The sequence below is a fragment of the Apteryx rowi genome, unplaced genomic scaffold (assembly GCF_003343035.1).
Source record: "Apteryx rowi isolate R43461 unplaced genomic scaffold, aptRow1 scaffold_372, whole genome shotgun sequence".
NCBI lineage: Eukaryota > Metazoa > Chordata > Aves > Apterygiformes > Apterygidae > Apteryx > Apteryx rowi.
This window is the reverse complement of record NW_020450219.1, coordinates 504,824-516,973: the sequence shown is the minus strand read 5'-3', so window position 1 is coordinate 516,973 and position 12,150 is coordinate 504,824.

The following is a 12,150-nucleotide window of genomic DNA, read 5'->3' as shown; positions in this document are numbered from 1 at the left end:
TAGCAGTGAGCGTATGTATGTGTGTGCAAAAGCAGGAGGAGAGGACACAGACAATGATTATTTTGGATTTTATTTGGGTTATTATTTGCCTGCTGAGCTTTTCCTGCAGGTGACTCCCCACTCCTGCAGTGTACAGAAAATCTCTTACAGAGCTTCTTACAGAAAAATCCTAGAAAAATCACTCTGCAATGCAGCATGTGGCCAATATCTGGCAATATTTTATGTGATGTGAGCACAGACCCAATGCCTTCTGCTGAGAAAAGCATCTGTGGCACAGAGATTGCTGTTTTCTTGCCTTTCCTTTCTGATACTCTGTTTTTTTCAAGGAGGAACTAAACTCACATGTTTCACATTCTCAAAGGCAGAGCTGTAAGGGCTGATTTAGAGTTGAAGTTACATTTGACCCTCTGTATATCCATGACAGTGGGGGACAAGAGCAACTGTGAAAAGTATTAATCTCAGTCAAATTGGACATTGAATTTTTCTCTGGCATGACAGACACAGTGTAAGAAGCCTTTACAGTTGCTGCTGAAGGCTCTGATGACTTCTGCAACTGTCAGGCATGTTTAGGCTGTCACTCAAATCCATCATGCAAGCTCAGCCCTCTGTGAGCTGCTGGAGGATAAAGCTGGCTGTCCTCTTTAATTGTGCTCAAAACAAATTATACACTGTATCTTTCCTGAAAAATCCATGAATATTTATTGTTCAATGAATAACCAGCCCATAAAAAAGCCAGCTGATTCAGTCAAGGTAGGAATGTTTTGCGACCTTTGTTATTATTATTCTATTATTACCACGTAACCTAGAGATGGAAATGACCTATTAGACCATTCGGTCCAACTTCCTGCAAAGACAGGAGCATGCCCTGCATTCAAGCTTTATCATTAGGTACTGTGGAGAGAAAGAACCTTTCAGAAAATAACAATATTCAAAAGGTACTTGTCATTTAATGTATCTTAATGTCAAAAAAGTCAAGAATTTAACTCAGTTATTCAAATCCACATGTCAAATTAACATCCATTTAAACTAAAATTAGATATGTTTTCCCTTATGAAGAACCCAAAGCACATGAAATGCTCTTATGAGAGATCCTGTTCACTTTTGCTTTCACATGAGAGCGGAGCAGTGCTTCTCTGGTTAGACCACTGTCAGTATAATACAGAAGTTGTGAAACTTAGGCAATTACACGATGCAGCACAGAAGGGCCAGAAGTTTAGCTGGAGAAAAGGATGTGCCAATATGCTTTTAGACTGCTGGTAGCTCCCCTGAAAATACTTCATCTGGACTTGCCTGAAGAACTAAAGATATCTGAAGCATTGACTCACCAAAACCAGGGTGGAAGGACCAAAAAAGGTGCCAAATCCACCTGCGCCTCAAAAGCAGCAATACCTGTAATACACTGGGCAAACACTTTTCTAAGCTGTTTTATTTCATTTAATTTCCAGCACTGGAAACAACCACCACCTCCCTCCTAGGGCTTTACGAGCCTCCTTGTTTTAATTTTTCTGCAGTGTCTACGGTGAATTTCCATAACTGCAGTTTTGACCTCTTATCGTAGTCCTGCTGTGATGGTGTGCTCCTTCCCCTGCTGATGTGCTCTCTCCCCCTCAACCTGACCTCCCTGTAAACAGCACGTAGGCAGGGGCTAATTGAGCATGCACCAGCTAAGACCCATCTAGCATGCAAATATGACTATGAGTCAATCGTCTCCCCCCCCCCCCATAAATAGGGGGCAGCCCAGAGCCCCTTGAGCTCTCCTGCACAGCAGCGGGCTGCACCGCAGAACCTCCCCTTGAGCAGGGACGGCTCTCAAGGTTACTCCTCGAGGTTGAGAGATTTCTTACCCGCAACAGATCCTTGGTATGTGATTAATAGCATGCTGAACTTCTGGGAACTTCGCGAAACTTTGCTGAGTTATATCTCTGATTAATTGTGCACATAGTCCCTTAGACATAAACCGTTGACCAAGTCTGAGACTAGGATCAGATCCAGCCACACCTAGGCGCCTCTCAGAAGGAGTTTGGAAAACAAGGGGGTCCTTTCTGAACCTCGCGACTCAACGGGAGGGTCTCCTTTGCACTTGCATCTGACCCTGTCCTCCATGCAGTAAATAACCGAGTGAACCTTGCCAATCGAACCTTGTTAAATCATTCTTATTTACGATTGAACTTCATTAAGTCACTGTCTTGCCACAATAAACATAGTGCTGCTTCTCTCTTACGAGTGGAGTGCATCACTCCTCTGCGACACCTACCCACAGCATATGTGGAGAATAGTCCTTCCTTTCACCCCAAATTCATCCATCTGAAGCTTCTCCACCCAAGTATGCCTCGACTAACCAGCCCTAGCTCCCTCTCTCTTCCTTCACTGACCAAGTGCTTTCGGAAACRCCTCTGTCCTCCCTCCTGGCCCTCCCTCCATAAGCCTGAAAACCCAGGACTTAGTGGCATGAAGTCGAGCAGAACAGAGGTAACCTGAGACCAGAATCAAACTTCTTGTGGCTGCTGTTCAAATACGGAGGCATTGAAGAAAACAGCAGAACAAGTAGTGTAACTTCACGGTAAACACAGGGATAAAACCCAAAAGCCTGGAAATGCATTCAACCCAAACAAGCATTTTATGTTGGCAGTGCAAGTCATTTAATTATCCCTGCGCGCTCAGGAAGGTTTCGCAGGTTTAGCAAATCCTGTACAGGGGGATCTGATAATGGTGCACAGAAACTGGACAGGCCAGCTGGACCGGGCGCCCTGTCTGCCAGCCAGCTTTTGAGGGCTTTTAAGGAAGCAGCACATCATGGATTTGCAGGAATTGAGGAAAGGTCCCCAGTGGGGTCATAACACGTTCCCACAGCCCTGGCACCCTCTGCCTCTAGAAAACTTGTCAGGGAGGATGCTGATAGATTGAAAATTCATATTTCTAATACTCAAGAGTTTTTTCTTTCAAAGTTTCTGCTCAAGTGATTCACAGCAGGCTGTTTTCTGCTCAGGGACACAACAAAGGTGGAAGTTATGGGTGGCAGCTTCCTACCTCTAGAGGTGCAGAGCATCCCAAAGTGCAGCACCTTGAGCAGGCAGATGGCAATGGCTTTCGCACAGAGCAGTGAAGACGTTGAGTCATTAGTGCCAAATCAGCATAAAGATTTGAATGGGAGAAATAAATAGCTCCTGAGCTCACCTGCACATTTTTAAAATGCAGCATTATCATCCAAAAGCATTTCTGACACATCTAGGAGCAAACATGGGAGATGCAGAACATGAAAAACAGTAAAGATTATTATAAGCCAACTGACATGTCTATATGTGTCATAAACTGTATTGAGAAGAGTGACAGAATAAAATTAAATTTACTCAGTATATGTATGTGTAGCTATGTAYATATATAATTTCCAACTTTGCGTGTCAGTCATTAAATAGAAGGAATGTAAAAGAGCTGGGAGGAAGGCTTGTGACTCCTGTGAAACTAGAGGTATGGAGAGCATCTAGTAACAAATATAAGTCCTGCTGCTCTTTCAGGAAGTGTGACTGAGTTGTTGAAAAGTCAATGTAGAGGGTGCCATCAAAAATGAAGGAGTAATTAGGGTACTGTTACTGAAAATATCAGATAGGGAAAAAATAACCACACTTTTACCCTTCAGAATCTGAAGAGCCTACTCTGAGTTAAAGAATAGAGGACCCACTAAAAATTATGTTTTTAAACAATAAACATTTTCCACTGCTTACGTGATTGAATCGTTCCAGATTGTCAAAATTTGAGGACTTTTTTCAAGGCTTTAGTCCTGATCCAGCAAAAAATCCCTCAGTCTGCACTTGAAATCCCTCAGAGCACTTGAAATGTTCCAAAGTCCCATCTTAATTCATATTTAAAGTTAAAACAGTGACTCCGCTGCGGCTGGATCACAGACAGGGTAGGAAGCAGGGAGGAGAGCACTGTGTGGTGGAGTTGAGCACAAGCATTAATGCTTCGACAATATGGAAATATCAAATACAAGGCAATTCAGACATGTACCTGGGGTCTTCAGAAACTGGTGGCAGTGTAAATATTAGGAGTTTTTAAAATAAACCCAGCTTATATTTTGGATCATCAGGTCTGWGATACGTTATAAATGATGGAGAACCACCGCCAAGCAAACAACTGACACCCATTGGCTCCAAACTGTCCTCTTGCCATTTGTGATCTTTACCTGTGCACCTGTGTGTATGTGCCTGTGCATGTGTGTACACAAATACACACACGCCAGGAGAACCAGTGGGTGTGTGCAGTGCAAGCAAAATATCATGACCCTCCTCTATCCCTCCAGCTGCCCTGCCTCTGCTACTAGCAGCAGTGCTTCTATTGCTAACAGCAGGAGCCGTGAATCTAGTGATTTACCATTAGCATTTAATGCTATTTACCATAGCATTAATGCCATGGGAGCAGAAGCCCTCAGCATGGGGCCGGACAACATACCTGTAATCACCTCACCTTCATTAGCATCCCGGACCTCGCCACAATATGCCAAAAATTCGTTAAGGATGGTATTTCATTGGGCCCAGTGAAAACACAACTATTCCTCCTCCCAACTTTCAACCTGAGTTATAGCATCGTGTTTTTCTTATCCTGCAGCACAGCTTTCTGAGAATTTTGGTGTGGGAGCTTTTCAAGTAGAGCTACTGTTATTGCTATTATTAATGTGAATGTCACATTTCCAGAGCTCTACTTTGAGAGACTGAGAACACCGAAATAGAAATTGGGTTGAAAAGCTGTAATTTGGCTGCTCACCCTGCTGGTAAATTTCTGTTCAGGTGTGGGGGGTTTTCCCTATTCTTAAGGCTCGCACCATGGGCTTGCAGCCCTAGTGCAGGCTGGAGGAAATAAGTAAGAACAGAAGTGAAGTCCCTCTGGGAGCCCAGTGGGCGCCTCTTTTGTGAACATGCTCTCTCCATGCTGACTCACAAAAACAAGCCGCTTTCCCTGCAGACTCCAAAGAAACTTCAAGCTGCAGCCCAAACACGCAAAGTCATATTGAAGCAAACATACCTATGCCTCATACCCATTATATATACGCTTAATTTTTAAAGTGATCTGCGTCAGATTTACATCGTACCAAGACGCACGGCATTTTCCTCATTTCAGTGGCACTTGGATTCGCATCTGTGCAGTTTGCACCTCTGTTTAATTTAAAAAAAACAGCTCAAACAGCAGCCTGATGGAAAGTCATTAATACTGTGAAATAATTGAAAGACGGAGAAGCGATTTGATGAGCCTGACCTTTTCAGATGATCAGCAGAGGAGCAACAATTCCCCACGAGCGGACGCAATCAAGGGTTGATAGAGGCAGAAGTGATTACCAGGATATAGCATGAAATACTCATCATTCACAAGAATATGCCGCCCCGAAAGGGAGCAAGATGGGGAGAGGGAATTTGTGTAAACTGATGTTCTTCCTAATGAAGGCGTAAATAACAAAGCCAGCAAGGATCTCTCCAGAGGGAACCATCAGCCCTGCACCAACCCCTCCAAAAAGCCACAGCAGAGTACTTTACACTTAAAGTATATTGGCTTCCTGTTCAGAGATCTCAAGGTGCACTGTGCCATTAGTGCATTTACCCCACAGCTCTCCCGAGAGCTGTGCAAAGGACATTATTGCCATTTTAAAGAGGACAAGAAGAGTCATGAGGCTGAGTGAGGTCAAGGCTGAAAAAGAATTTTGTAGCTAATCCACAAGACACAACCTCCTCCCTTTGCAGATTTGCATGTCATCCATGAGACTAGCCTGTCAGTGGGACTTAAAAAAAACACTCACAGGCGATGTCTTTAAAAAAAGTGGTGACTTTTCTTTTTTTCACTAGATTAAATCAAATTTTCAACACCCTGCTTTCCAGGGCACCCTCTGGGACCTGTGGACAGCCTTCCCTGGTCCAGTGCAGAGTGTTAGCTGTGACTGTATTAAAACGCATTTGAACAAACCCCCATTGGACTGTTTTTTCATCATTATTTATCTTTCCACCTACTTTCGCTCCATTCACAGATTTTACCAGTCATGGCTTTATTTTGACTTCCAAAACTCTTCCAAAGCTTCCACAAGTGTCACCATGCGCAGAAGGCCAGCGTCTCCAGCAGGCACCCATTCCYCGGCCTCACTGCCGGTGGAGGGTGGAGGACACCATGTCCCAGCAGCACCTCGTGGTTCCCGTGCGGCCCAACATGCATTGGGGCTACCGCACGGTCTCCGGTTAGCCAGCCTTGCCCAGAAACAGCGGTAAGAACAAGACTGTGCTGTACACAACTCCTAAACTCCACACTGATTTTCAGGCTCTCTTGTGAACATTTGATAACTCCTGACTTCACGTGCTTCACGTACCATTTAACCATGCACTTAACACCTCTGCAGCTTTTTTACACGTTACATGCTCACAGTCTTACTGCCAAGAAGAGGCCAATATCTCTGCATGACAGTCGTAACAAGAGGAATACTGTTTTTACCCTGTTCTGTTGATAATATGCTGCAGGCATCATGGGAAACCTGTGGGCTAGGTTTTCTAAAGACCAGCTAGGTCACCATATAGAGAGCTTTCCTCCTGCAGCAGGCATCACCTTCACCCCTCTGATACACATGCTGGCAGCAGGAGCAACAAAATTAACCCTCCAACATCCTCTGCAAGACTTTTTATTTCATCTCTGCCCCTTCTCCTTGCTGGAGCAGCCCAGCCCAGCTCAAACCCAACCCTTTGTCCCCACAGCAGCAAAATTTGTCTACAGTCCGTGCCTGTACCCAGGATTTCCTGATGCATGGCAGCCTGGCTGGAGACAACGTTCAGGTTATCGTATAACGTCTGGCTAGGCACTTTGAGAAATACAGAAAAAGTCAAAGTCAGCCAAGAGAAAAGGTTGGTGGAAAGAGAGGAGGTGGCTGGGAAAACACAAACAGAAAGAAGCCACTCCCAAGGCTCTCCTCATAACACGTCTCTTTCCTTCCAAGTAGCAAACAGCAGTTTGACAAGAATATGCAATGTTTAGTTGCTAAAAGGATTTATATTTCATGTAGAGATGCTGGACTCCTCAATTTAATGCTGGAATGTGAAATTATCAGTTCACAACCTCGAGCACAGAAATAATAACTGATGCAGTTCATATTGACAATGGTGTGTATTTTTAGACTGTTGTAGGCGTTTGCAGTCATTTTGAAGTGCCTTGATTATTTTTCATGCGTTTTTTCCAGCAGGAATGAAGATTACTTCCTGCGATGTGATATAATGAATGTTGGGCAAAAACATGACCAAATGACTGTATTTTCATCTGAAATCAGGCCAGATATTTTGGGGCAGTTGCAGTTCTGAGGCTGTACAGCTATTCTGTCTGCTTGCCTCTCTGAAGGGCCTCGGCCAAAACCCTGCTTTGTGAATCTGCCCATTTTACCTTGTTCTCAAGCACGGCTGTGCTCCTTGCTGGCTGCAGAGAGATTTCAGGCATAGGTGTTTGGACAGGAGCACATTTTCTCCCTCACACTCCCTGCAGGAAAGCTGTCCTTGGGACAATATGAAATATTAATAAATACCTTAATTACATTTAAAAAAACTTGAAAAGGTAGAAGCAGGGAGAATRTTTCCATATGCAGGCCTTCTGGCCAGAAGCTCCAGAGAGGAGAAGGCTCTGGGTCGCTCTATTCCCGAAAAGAGAGACACGCTGACAGACAGTGGGACTGCCCTGACCAAAGGCAGCCCCCTCCTCACATATATGAGTTAGTTGTCTAAATCAGTGGAGAAAATCAGGCTTTTCAAGGACTATCCTCATCCTACTCTAAGGTAGGTCTCCCAATGGGCCAAATGAATCCCACACGGTTTCAGATACCAGCAATTTCCATATTGCAAGAAACATCTCCTAACCACTCCATAACTGCTAAAACTTGTAACAAATTTGGTTTTAGTGGGTGTCAGGCTCTCAGTCACTACAAGGTCAGTGTTGAGCAGTTCAGGTCGCAATATTGCTTCTCCACCAGACGCCAGCAGGGCTCAGCAGGGACAGGTGCCACCCAATGACTTTCTTGGGACTGGAGACTGGTTTGTAAGAAGATAGTTGGACTATAGCTCATCTCTGATCAAATCAGGGCTTGTCAGGAGTGCGAGAGCAAGGGATAACTCTATTGTGCACCAGAAATTCTCCATTAAGGAAAAGTTTTTCATGAGCTTCCACCAAAACTCCACTTTTTTCCCCATCTCCAAATGAAATAGTAAACTCCTCAACGTGTTACATGTTGCTGTTCTTTAATACCTGTATGTATATGCGTATATGTACATTCATGTGTGTTCACATGTATGTGCRAATGGGTGTCTCTGGGAATATATTCACACACACAATGAGACTCGGACCTGCCTGAGGCCACATACACTTTAAAAAGTGCTTTTTGCTCAGAGGTTAACTCTAATGGCTCTAAAAGCTGCGTGAAATTTCTTGTGCCTCCTCCTGCAGTGCTCGAATGCTTTTTGTGGCCTGAATTTTGCTTCATTTGTCAAGGGAATTCATGAGATACGGGGGAGAAAAACAAATAGCCAGCTTTTCAGTAGAATCAACATGTTCTTAAAAACAATCATGCATGCCTGGGTGTGCATGCAAAGCTTGCTCTCCAAACTGACCACTTGATATTTATTCTGGCTGGTGCCTAATAAGCCTTGGCCTTTAGGAAAATGATGTTGAACTTTTTATTAGAGGAAGAGTCTGGGTCTCTGCAATGGTCTGTACAGAGCAGCCGGGCACCACCAAGAGAAGTGTGCCTGTGCACAGGGTTACAGGCATTGCATCTCACTCATTTGTAATTTGATGGGTCAAAGGGGCATGGTGGATCATTAAACTTGGCCCTACATCCATAGCCTGTCAGTCCATCTCATCCATGGCTGTCATCAGTGAGATGGCTGTCAGCAGCATGGCACTGCTCACTGCTGTCAAGGAAGTTTTATTGATATGAGGGAAATGTGCCCTGCAATTCTTGGAAAGTGCTTGGACTGTTCCCTTGAAAATAATACATTGTCCTCATAGGAACAGCTCCAAGACATGTATTGTTTCTCCATTTGAGAGTCATACCAGACTTTAATATTCATTTTTAATCAGTTAGCTGTGACTAGGGAACAACTAACAGGCAGGGAACAGGGAACACAAAAGGCAGAGTCATGTAATTGCTCTTCCTGAGCAATGAGTGTGTGTGCACGTAATGTCACAGTATTCTGTGCATGAGTGCTGCTAATATTTTTAGCTGTCTACCCCTTTTCTGGGAACAGATCCCTAGAAGAGAAGGGTGAGTGCTGGGGGCAGAGGCAGCTGGCACTGGGAGAGGGGTTGGGGTGGAAGGTGAGGAGGGAGGAAGAGGAGGATGGGAAAGCCCCAGCCAGGACGAGGGGGCTCATGGGAGGGCTGCTCAGAGCAGTCACCTCTGTATGTGCAGCTCCTGGCCCGCACAGCACTGCTGGGGGATATTGTCAGCCCTTGGCCCTCTCCCCTGCCGTTGCGCAGCACCATCTCCCCACTCCTGAGGGAACTCTTGAACCCTGCCACTGCGCTCATGGGGACAGCGTGGGGACGGCCACTCAAGGACCAGTCACCCATGAGACATGGCCAGCAACAGCCTGTCCGGTGGCCACTTGGGGCTTCCCGGGCAGCCGGGGCGCAGCACTCTCCATTTCTCACAGCTCCATTGCTAGCCGTGCTATACTAGTGCCTGAAGGGGACCATGGTAGGACTTTTAGGTAAACCCATTTATTATTTTTATTACTGGCTCAGCAAAAGCATTCCCAGTGTCAGGGGAGTTATATGGGCTCATATGGAAGAGGCAGACCTTGGCATCAGTAAAATTTTCACCATTTGGATTATTATATGTCCTAAATAAACCCTTTGGTGTCGGTGTTTCTGCTAGATGACATCAGTCATACTGTCCCCCTCACTCATCAATTAATGTTCATAATGAAAATCTACCTGGCCAGTTTACCTCACTAGGCAAATTTACCATGTTTGCCATCATGGCATCTGAATATCCGATACTATAATTGCATGCCAAGGAAGATATTGTCCATGGTATGATTTTCTTTCTCGTTCCCCTGGGACAGCCAGAAGAAAACAGCAGTGAGAAACAAAATAACCCTCTTGCTGCTCTTAAATATGTCAGTCACAGCATCCAAGGAACCAAAGAAACAAACCTCTCTTATTAAACTGTAAATCACAGGTGCCATATTTAAAGGATTATGTTGGACTATTTATATTTTACTACATTGGATCAGCATTATCTTTTTTCATTTTTTTTAAGTTTAAGAAAAGAGCTGGATTCTGGATCCCAACTGCTTTTATGAGTTAAAATCTCTGGGAAGTGAAGAGCCAGCCCAGCCAGTCCCGGCTACATGTGTTTCCGTGTCAAGGCAGACCTGCAGATGTGGATCCCTTCCCTACCCCAAAATGCTTGCAAGGAGCCAGGCTGGAAGTTGATTACACATCATGACAAATATGTGTAGCTGTTGCAATTGTTACAGAGCTCTCAGTGATTTTGCAAGGAGAGAAGGCAAGTTCTTAAAAGTATTTATTATGTGGGAAAGTCCAGATGGCAAAACACTACATTAGCAGTAAAGCTGCACCAGTTATAACATAGCTGTCCCATAACACAGCTAAAAATACAGTGTAGCTGGGATCTTACTATGTTTTCTGTATTTTCCCAAATATCTCAGAATAATAACTTTTGGACTGAGAATAATAACTTTTGAACACTGTTAAGCAAAGGGTTTAACAAGGCTTAGGCACAGCCTTAAAACAACACTATTTTTTACTATTATTATTTCCATTTTTAAGCAGGCCTTTCAAAGTATTTCAGGAATGCATAGTGTCTTCAGTGCACACACTAGATGCCTTGGGAGGATGCCCTGAAGGCCTCAGGCAGGCATCTTCGGGCCTGGCCATGCCGCCGGGAGATGTTCCTGCCCTGGGGYTGGGCCAATGGAAAGCGCAGGCGGCACCTCCGGACACGTGTTGAGGTCGGCCTCACCACAGTGAGGCCAGGGCTGAGCTGTCCGCATCTGTCTAAAGGCTCCGGTGGTGCCATAGGCTGTGGATCTCGGCTGGCTGCAGAAGGAGCGCGGACAGCTGGCATGCCAGTAGATACCTACATGTTGGGTAGATGCCTACTTAGGGGTGTTGAACTCAACCTGATCCTGAAACAGGTTTGCGGTTTAAGCCAACATATTGAGCCTGGGTAACAACTCTGCTCTCCAGAAGGAGTCACCAAGCCTGGGGAAAGCGTTTCTGCTAGAAGAAGGAGGCCTCTGAGCGTGCCGGAGAAAGCAGAGACGACCGTGTCCATATGTCTGAAATGCCACTGTAAGGGTAAATCAAATTGCTCCCGGCAGCATGGGCTCTTAACACACTACTCTTTTTTTATCAAAACCTCCTTAGTAATGAAGTGACTTGGAGAAAAGCTAGTAAATGTTGATTGACTTTCATTAGCTATTTCCAATTTTCAGCTTTTCAAAGAAGGGACAAGCACTATATTCCCAACAAGTGACAGAAACGTCCCTGAGAAATTTGTTCCCAACTCGATGCCACATGATGCTCGGCACAGGCCAAGCAATGAGGCCAACAGTACATCTGACAAGGAAGCAGAAACCGAACTTGCACATGCGCTTTTGTGGCTGAAATACATTCCTCAGCTTTCTGGGGTCATGGGAAGCACTGGGTTCCCTGCTGTTTCTGTAGTAAAGCCAATCTTTTTTTCACTAGGAAAGCCATCTATCAGCTCTTGTAATTGCTTTTGTGGTAAATTCAGTTGGGGCTGAATAACACTAATAAGGATAATTTTTATGCAATTAATTATTTTCAAAAGGAATTGAGATTCAGCCAGGCGCTAATGAAGTCAGAGGGAATTGGGAGCTGGGCCATGCATGAAGCAATGAAAAAGCTTTACCAGCAGTTTAAAAGCCATATCATTTTCTTCATAAAGCCAGATGGATACATCTTTCTGAGGCTCTTTGCAGTCACATTTCACACATGAGCTCTCCATTCCTTCTCCAAATCCTGCACTGGTATTTCAAAAGAGAAACTAATATATGACAAAAGATTGATGTAAGGTGGAAAAGTCTGAGCCAGAACTTGAAAATGATAATAGAGCAAATGAGAAATAATTTGCTTACTGTGAAATAACTTGCT